At 29.9% G+C, this 8,846-nt stretch overlaps 1 long non-coding RNA gene across 5 annotated transcripts in view; it reads left to right on the forward strand.

Moving 5' to 3' along the window:
- Positions 1 to 1,157: 1,157 nt before the first annotated feature.
- The window catches only part of LOC111086969, a 43,925-nt gene continuing 36,236 nt past the window's right edge, over positions 1,158 to 8,846 (forward strand). For 2 of the 5 annotated variants that reach the window (XR_002611687.1, XR_002611685.1), the window contains exons 1-4: positions 1,167 to 1,734; positions 5,184 to 5,267; positions 6,987 to 7,142; positions 8,416 to 8,738. This is a non-coding gene — a long non-coding RNA (uncharacterized LOC111086969). Of the gene's footprint in view, positions 1,735 to 5,183; positions 5,268 to 6,054; positions 6,120 to 6,986; positions 7,143 to 8,415; positions 8,739 to 8,846 lie in introns of all 5 variants that reach the window. The other 3 variants (XR_002611688.1, XR_002611684.1, XR_002611686.1) reach the window with 3 other exon arrangements.

An 8,846-nucleotide genomic window follows, 5' to 3' on the forward strand; every position in this document is an offset into this window, starting at 1 on the left:
CAGTACGGAAGAAGATACATTTACGTTCTGTAAAATTAAGATACTTCGTTGTATTTTAATTTTGTATTTGTAAATTATGTACATTTAATTAAGTTATTGTTAATTATCTATTGGTTAAATGTAAGTGGCTGTTGTTCAGGACGAACAATACTAAGGAAGGGGCAGTGTTACGACAGCGGAAGTCACGCAATTCTGGAAGCATGCGCGCTGGAGTTTCTCGAAGGATCATGAAATTGCCCGCCAGCTCGAGTGCGATCTAGATGCCCTCTTTTTAGTATATATAAACCTGGCAAAGAAAGCCAGCGGCAGATAGATAATTGAGTCAAGAGAACAGTAGGCACCGTAAGTAAAGTGTGATTTATAGCGTGTATTATAAAGGTTGTTAAGTTTAAAGTGACTGTTGAAATTCTGTGTATTACAAAAAGTTGTATCGAGAAAGAATAAACTGGTTTAATCAAGAAAGGACTTGTATCCTGAAGTTCCTCGGAAAGAATTTCTACTAGAAATTATCAAACAGACAGATACGTAACATATATTTTTCATAATTTTCTGCGTCCTTTTCTTGTACTTCGGAGTTGTTCGTGGGGTTTCCATACTTGAAGTTCTTTTTTAAATAAGCCTGACTGTCAGCCTAACTTTCAACAAATAATTACAAAGTATAATTAATAAAAATAAGTTGTGTAAAACAAAATGCCACAATGATTTATGTCAAGCTATAAGAACGTAATATTAATAGAGAACACAAACAGACGTTGTCTCAACGGTAAGTCTACGGACTTATAAGGCTAAAAATCCGTTTTCGATACCCGTGGTGGGCATAGCACAGATAGTCCATTGAGTAGCTTTGCGCTCAATTACAAACAAACAAACTAACTGACCAAAAAAAAATATTAAGCTGTGTATACCTTTATAATATACGAAAATATTTCAATGCATAATAAAACTAAAAGTTGACCCAAGTATTAAGCATTTATTATAGGAATTCGATAATGTCAAACACTGCAATAACCAGTATTAGTAATAATTGTAACTTAGTTAAAAAATACCTTGAGATAACACGTTTCTTATGTTTGTTATGTTTATTTATTATATATTACCAGCGAAGCGATGCTAAGCGCTCCGAGAGATAAGTATTACTGTGAGTGCATTTATTACCTTGCCTCTATAAAAAGTTTAGTTTGTTTATTGTTAAGCACAAAGCTTTACATTTGCTACATGTGCTTTGCCCAACACGAGTATCGAAACCTGGTTTTGAGCGTCGTAAGCCTACAGACTTGTCGCTGAGCCACTGGGAGGCACCTTTATAGAAATAATTGAAGTGCTTGACACGGATGAAGCATTCTAACTAATCTAAGCATGGACCAAATGTGAGCAAGAGGGATGAAGTCGAATAATGATTTGTTTCATGGCATATTTATCTGCCTTAGTTGAACTCTCACACTTTATTACCAAATCTGCTGATGACGAGAAGTGAAAGAGTAATTCGCCATTTGCATTTGATAAAGATACCAAGTTTCAGAAATGTGTTTTTGGCATCTTTTTATTTAATGTCAGTGATAAAATGTTATTTGAAAATTTTAATATAGCCCTTATTGAAGTTATTCAGTAAAACTAAGACTAATGTCATGAGCACAGACTAAGGGAATTCCGTGAAGCGTAAGTGGAGTTCTGGGACTGGGAGGCTGAGTAGGAGCCTGTTAGTGTTACACTGACATTTTCAATTTCAGGGCTTTGGTGATTAATTTTGCGTTTTCATTGTCTTTGAATTTAATTACTCAACAGTAATTTCAACTTCATAGTATGTATAAAGTATAACTTAGGCTATATTATAAATATATTAATTTTGCAGATAGTATAAAAGCTTATTATTATAAAAGTAAAGTGTTAGTAACACAACCAAGGTATAATAAATACTTTTTTTTTATTGGGTACACAAAAACTAGTAAGTTGTTTATTTTTTTATATGACACAGTATCAAAAATAAGGGATGAATCTTAACAACACTTACAATGGTACTGTGTTAGTACCATATTAGTAGTAAAATTGACAATTAAACTAAGAACATGCAAATGATGTTTGTGCAAGCATACCTTTTGTAAATAGAACTTTACAAGTGGTTTAGCCTTACATTTGTAAAGACAAGATAGATGATAATCTATTGTATAAATTTTAAATAAGGTTTCAGTTGGCTGTCATTTGCATTTCTAACTTGTGTGTCAGACTTCTTGGTAGTACCATTGTTGTATCAACAAATTACACCTGTTTTGTGTTATAGGCTCTTATGAATAATCAAACCAGTAATTAATTTTGAAGAAGTCTGGGTTTTTTGTACTTTTAGTTTTAATATTCAAGTTCATATTCCTTAGCTTATCATTTCACTAATTAATTAGACCTCCAACAGGAAGCTTATCCAATATTTTTAACAGTTTTAAATGTTTGAATCTAGTCAGTACTTGTTCCATACTCCAGTAAAAAGTCCAATTCTAAGTCTCTCTTTTTATTTTCAGGGCTTGTATTTCTTTAAAATATTTAAGTAACTTCTTTCTGCATTTTTTAAGCATATTTATATTATTTTTGTAATAAAGAAACTTAAATGGAACGTGTTATTTTCAATAAAACATAGACATAGACACTGTAACCTTTTAATTCATAAATACAAAACTTCCAACAAATACATCCCCAAACTTGATGAGCTCTTTTTTTTTTAATCACAAATAAATGCTAAGCTAAAAAAATAAGTTATTTATCTATAATCACACCTGCATCAGGTGCTTTCTCAGCACAGGAAAGAAATTTCCTTATTGTTTTGTGAATCAATTTTACACTTCTCAATATTAAAATATTTCTCCATTTGCTCAGCCAATCACTAAAATTGGAAAGAACTTTCTGTATTAAACATTTCCACAACTAGCACCCACCCTAGTGTTACTAATAAATTAGGGAAAGGTAAAAATTTAGTTTAAAACTTTACATTTTTACTTGAAAGTTGAAGGATTTTATGGTTCTGTGAATTGCAAAAAATGGTGTCTTTTAGGAAATTTATGTAAACAAAGACACGTGACTGAAAGGTAATACAACTTTTTTTTATGAGTATTTTTACTAATGAAGAAGATGAGAAAGATAGATTCTTGGTAGAAAAGTTAGGTATTTAAATGAAAATTGGTGTGGGATTCAAAGTTTAAATTTTACATAATATTTAAGTTTACATTTTGAATATTCTTGTTATAGCTCTAATATCTTAATCCAGCTATCAGCCTATGTAGCCTGGAAAATATTAATATTTTTTCTCAAAAGTATATCGTAGAAACATTGTGTTTCATGATTTATGTTAGTGATTATAACTTCTTTAACTTTGTTATATCTATAAATTGGTTGACAGTACTAATCTTTGGAAAGGTTGATATTATTGGTAGAGTATATTAATCAAAAATGTAGTTTTGGAGCAAGAATCTTGAAAATGAATTTTAAAGGTTGAGAGGTGTGAAATGATGAACTTGAGATATAAGGTGAAAAGGACTTACTTTTTGAGTGAGAATAACATTAATGTTGAGAAAAGGGAAGGATTTATATGCAATTATTGATAGAAGCTTGAGATCTCATTAACTTTTTGACATTCTTTGATGAGATTATTGCTTATGTAGGTGAAGGTAAGTATATAGATTTGGTCTTTTTTTTTGTATTTTTAGAAAGCACTTAACAATGTGACATATAAAAGGCTTGTTAAAAAAAAGATATCTATAAGTGTGGGTAAATAAGATGGTTTATTCATTGCATAGAATGACTGCTAAATGGAAGAAAGCAGAAACTGGATTAATGTCACAAATGGGTTAGCCAATGGGGTCAGTGTTAGGACCTTTGCTCTTTTTTGATTTACATGAATGAAATATGTGAAGAAATGATCAATAAGTTGTTTAAATTTACTGATGATATTGAGGTCTTGGGTGTTGCTGGCTATGAGGAGGGTACTTCTACTTTACAAAAGGACTTGGATCATTTAGTAAGTTGGGCAAGTAAATGGTAGGTGTCATTTAATTATAGTACATGCAAGGTAATGCATGTTGTTTATCATAATTTGAATTATAAGTATAAGTTTGATGGGAATCACCTTAACAATGTTATTGCAGAAAATTACCTTGATGTTCTGGTTAATTAGTCTTTTAAGCCACCCAAGTAGCATACTGTTACTAGTGGCAAAACAAATAGGATTTTAAGTTGTATCTACAGAAATATTGAATACAAGTCTAAATAGGTTATAACTTCATTGCATAGGTCACTGGTTAGGCCTCATTTGGAGTATTGTGTTAAGTCTTGGGCTCCTTATCTTAGAAAAGGTAGGAAAGGCAATGAATTATTGGAGTGTTCAAATGAGGGCTGTTAGGATGTAGAGCTTGGTAATTAATCTGATTAACCAATATAAACAATGGTTATATGAAATAATCACCTAGTTGATATTAATGTTTCTGGTTATTCCAACTATTCAAGTAATTGAAATATTTTAATGATAATTTCTCATTATTTTTGATTAATTCGAGGTTGTTTAACTTAATTGATTAGTTGAATGTAATCACTTAAAGAGCATGATGACGAATTGATTAACAAATTCCATTAATTGCCTGTCACTACTAGGATGATATCCGAAATGGAAAGGTTGTCATACAAGAACAGGTTAAGATCTTTCAAATTGTTTTCTCATGAAAAAAGAAGAGTTAGGAGGAATCTAATTGAGGTGTTGAAGGTTATTAAGAAAATTGTTAGTGTAGTACATAATTTTCTTCTTATTTAATAGTGAGAATGGTAGAACTAAGGAATATGTATAAATTGTAGTAGGAGTAGGCATCATCTTCAACTAAGACAGTTTTATTTTTCTAAAAGGGTGGGTTGCTTTTGGATTTGGATGCAGTAAGTTAAAGAGAGTTTAAGGGAAGTCTTAATAAATTTATAAATGATAAGGGCTGGTTTTATTTTTTTTTTTTAATTTAGTAACTTTGACACCATAGATGGACCAACAAGGTTTCTCTTGTTGTCCTTAAACTTTATGTTATCATGAAAAGAACTCATATAGTTCTGGGACTGGTTTGTATAATTTTTAAATTGATGAGTGAAAAGGTTATTTTAATATTGTACAATACTTAGATGAGACATAATTTAAAGTGCTGTGTGAAGTTTTGGTCCCCTTTTTGCAGAAAGAATATCAACATTTTGACAGTCTGCAGAGACAGACAAACTACATAGGCTGATATTTGAGCTGAAATGAGAATATTGAAAATGTAAGTTTAAATATTAGGGGTAAAATATAAGCTTTGAATCCCAGATCCAGACATGTATTTTGTCAAAATTATTTCTTTATTAGATTTTAATATGTGGACTGGAATGGCCTATGATGTACTTGTGCTGATTTTTTAATTTAATTTTAACTTGTTGATTTGGTATTTTGGTATATGTGAAAATGTACAACTTTTTTTACTATTGTTAATGTCTGTTTTGATGGGTGCATGTGTGATCTTGATGGGCTGAAAGGCCTTTTGGACACTGTGTACTGATAACTTGGCTTAAGGTTTGCTTTATAAACAATTTCATGGGTTGTACTATTATCAACTGTCTACTTCATTCTCTCATATTGTCCATAAAAAGAAATAATATATATATGTGTATATTTTCTTTTTCTTTCTGGAAAAGAGGAAAATAAATAATTCTGTGTGCCATTAGAAATAACCCAATACAATAACTGAATCGTGCTTGCTTTCTTATTGGACAAACATATATAATATTGTTAAAGTATATGTAATTATGTGTATGCTAAATATGAATTTGTGAACAAATAATATTTTGTATTAAATACATACATGTATATACACACATGTAGTTTATACTTTCATATTACCAAATCAAATAGAATTGAGTTTGACAAATTATACACGCTATTAAACAATCAGGTGCAATGCTGCTATAATCCTATCTGTGTTAGAGTTACTAGATACTTATGCTAAAAATGTGCAAGATTAATTTTGTCCTTAATTCCTCAACTAAAATGTTTTTAATCTTTGTATAAATCAGTTATCAAGTGGAAACTACCATTGATTAGACAAATTGAAAATATTCTGCCCAAAAGTAGTAATTAGGTGTGTGTTATTGTTATTTCTGTTGAACATTATTTTAAATGCTACTAATAAGTATAGTTATTAGAGTGAAATGATATTAACATTTATAACTCAATTAAACTAATGAGTTTTGTTTTCATTGTTCCAGTCTGTATTTCACAATGAGAAAATACTAATTTTATTCATAAATTGTAAGAATACAGCTTAGAAGCATTTACAGATTATTGAAATGTATGTATGTTAGTTGTAATTTCCTCTGTGAGTGCTAGGATGGTTTTGGAACTGTATTCATGTAGTGACTGCTCTTTTTGAACGTAAGTATTAATGTGATCTTTAGTATTATCATGTCAAACTTAACTGTCTTTTCCAAAAACTGTAAAAAACGACCTTGGCTTTTAATTTACATATATTCATGTTTAGAACTACTAAACAAAGAAATATTACTTGGAGAGAACTATCACTACACCAGTATAAGAACACACTACTAAATGTTTACAGATAATTATTTATTTATCTTAACAGGTGACATGAAGTGTTTCTTTTTCACTGTCAGTGCAAGTGGGCCTACAGAAATGACAGTGAAAAAAAGAGAGAGTGAAAATAAACACTAAATTTCTATCGATTCTTTCTATAGTATGTTTTTTACATTTAGAATTGTTAATCAGAAGAGTTATACTTCACTATTCAGAGTTTAAACATAATTTATTTCCTGAGAGTAATAAAGTCAGCTAGTTAGACTTAAGTTCCAAGGTTTCATTATTATAATAATTTTATTATTTAGCAGTTTTTTAAAATTTTACAAGTCTATGTAGCAGTGGATATATAAAATAAAACTCAGAAACTTGAACATTGTTGATTTTGATGTAAGTATATAATTTTAACTTTCAGGCTCTACTGTCTCTGAATGCTGTGCTGGAGCTTACAAGTCTTCTGGATCCTAGTGTATAAAGAGCATTGTTCAATTTGGAATTTTGCTTTTTAAACATTCAGTCTTTCTACTAAGCAAGTGCTTTGTGTTCAAAGAAATTGAAGACAAATAAAATTGTATAGCAATCCAATGTTTCTAACTTGCAGTTGATGTATGATTATGTGTTGTAATTTTAAGCACGTGGAAGATTAACTCATGTTAATGCTTGATATGTTTAGAACATAGGCATTTAGTTATTAGAAGTTTTCATATTTCTGTACAGTCTTGTCCAACAAGATATTATTACTCATAATTATAGATGGAAAAGAGACCAGTTTCTAAGTGTAAGGCTCTTTATTCCTGATCTGTTTTATTTGTCTAAGTATCAAAATAAATAACTTCAAAAGTAAGCACTTTAATCTCAAATAGTAATATGTGTAAAGTGATTTATTTAATGTTTCACACAAGCTGTTCTGGTACTTAAAAAAGCAAATTAAGTTAAATAAATGTAGTGAAGAAAAAATTATCAGCCTTCTGCTCATATTATGTATATGCAGTTGATCAGCATGTATTTTGTTCTTTCTACAAGTATCAATAAAAATTTATATTTTTAATTTGGTAAATCTTTTATAGTCTTATTTTCTATGTTTAGAATTTGGTAAAAGATTTATAGGAAAAGCAGTTTGCACATTACAAATCTTGTAGATTAAAAATTTTACATGTATATATATACTGTAAGTGACCATACCATTCACTAATTTAAAATCAGGTATATATATGTATTCATGTTGCACTATACTGTGTGCCAGTGATAGTAACTGTAGGCTTTATCCTGTAAATTACATAGGAAAAGAGTGGATCTTTACAAAAAGTTATTGCTGGATTACTTATTAATTTTTACCATTACACTTCATTCACATATTTTATGTTTGTGTATGTGGAGAGGGGAGGGAGGAATAATTATTATGTTTTGGAGAGCAATGAAATTATTTTGTTCCAGAGTTATAAGTGGGTGAAGTAATTCAAACCACTTATACCTACTTGTATTATAGATTTAGTATTATTTGTTAATCTGAAGCATATGATGCATTGATTTCTTTTATTATATGTAACAAGTTTTGACAGCAGCACTTTTTAAATGCTACTCCTCATTGGTATATATATGTTTATGAAGTTGGTTGTTAATGGTTACAATATATTGTATTTTTTGACTGATATGTTACTTTTAGTTTATTTTGTTAAAAAGTGCATGTACACTGTATTGGTGAGCATTTCTCAAAATACCAGACTATTGATTGTTTTTATAAGGTAAAAATCAAACCAGTAATAAGTTGTCTTTATCTGAATATATTTCTTTGTATCACTTCATAAATTTCAGTAGTAGCTGAACTCATATATATTTTTTTCTAGGTTCCAAGAAAGTTTTTCTTAAAAGCAGCCTCTGGTTTCCTACCCATGCTAAACGGACTAAATTACTTGTCACAAGAGATTATGAATGTGAAATCTGCCATAGATGCTTCACAGCCAAACCTAGTCTGAAGAGGCATAAGATTGTGATGCACTCTGATATTCGTCCTTTATTCCATTGTAACTTGTGTTCAAGAATTTTTTCCTGGAAAGACAATTTGGAACGACACAAGCGAATTGCACACAACCAGATGTCTGTGGGTTTTGATTAACAAATAGTATTTTCCACATTTTTCAGAATAGTGATGATTTATTGGTTTACTTAGGTAAGTTTTCTTTGTTTCTAATGTAGCTCAAAAACAAAAAAGAAAGAAAATGAAGGAATATAAAAGCGTGAGTGTATTATTAAGTATTAAGAAGTGAAATTCTGTTTT

Source organism: Limulus polyphemus, unplaced genomic scaffold, assembly GCF_000517525.1.
Source record: "Limulus polyphemus unplaced genomic scaffold, Limulus_polyphemus-2.1.2 Scaffold1594, whole genome shotgun sequence".
NCBI lineage: Eukaryota > Metazoa > Arthropoda > Merostomata > Xiphosura > Limulidae > Limulus > Limulus polyphemus.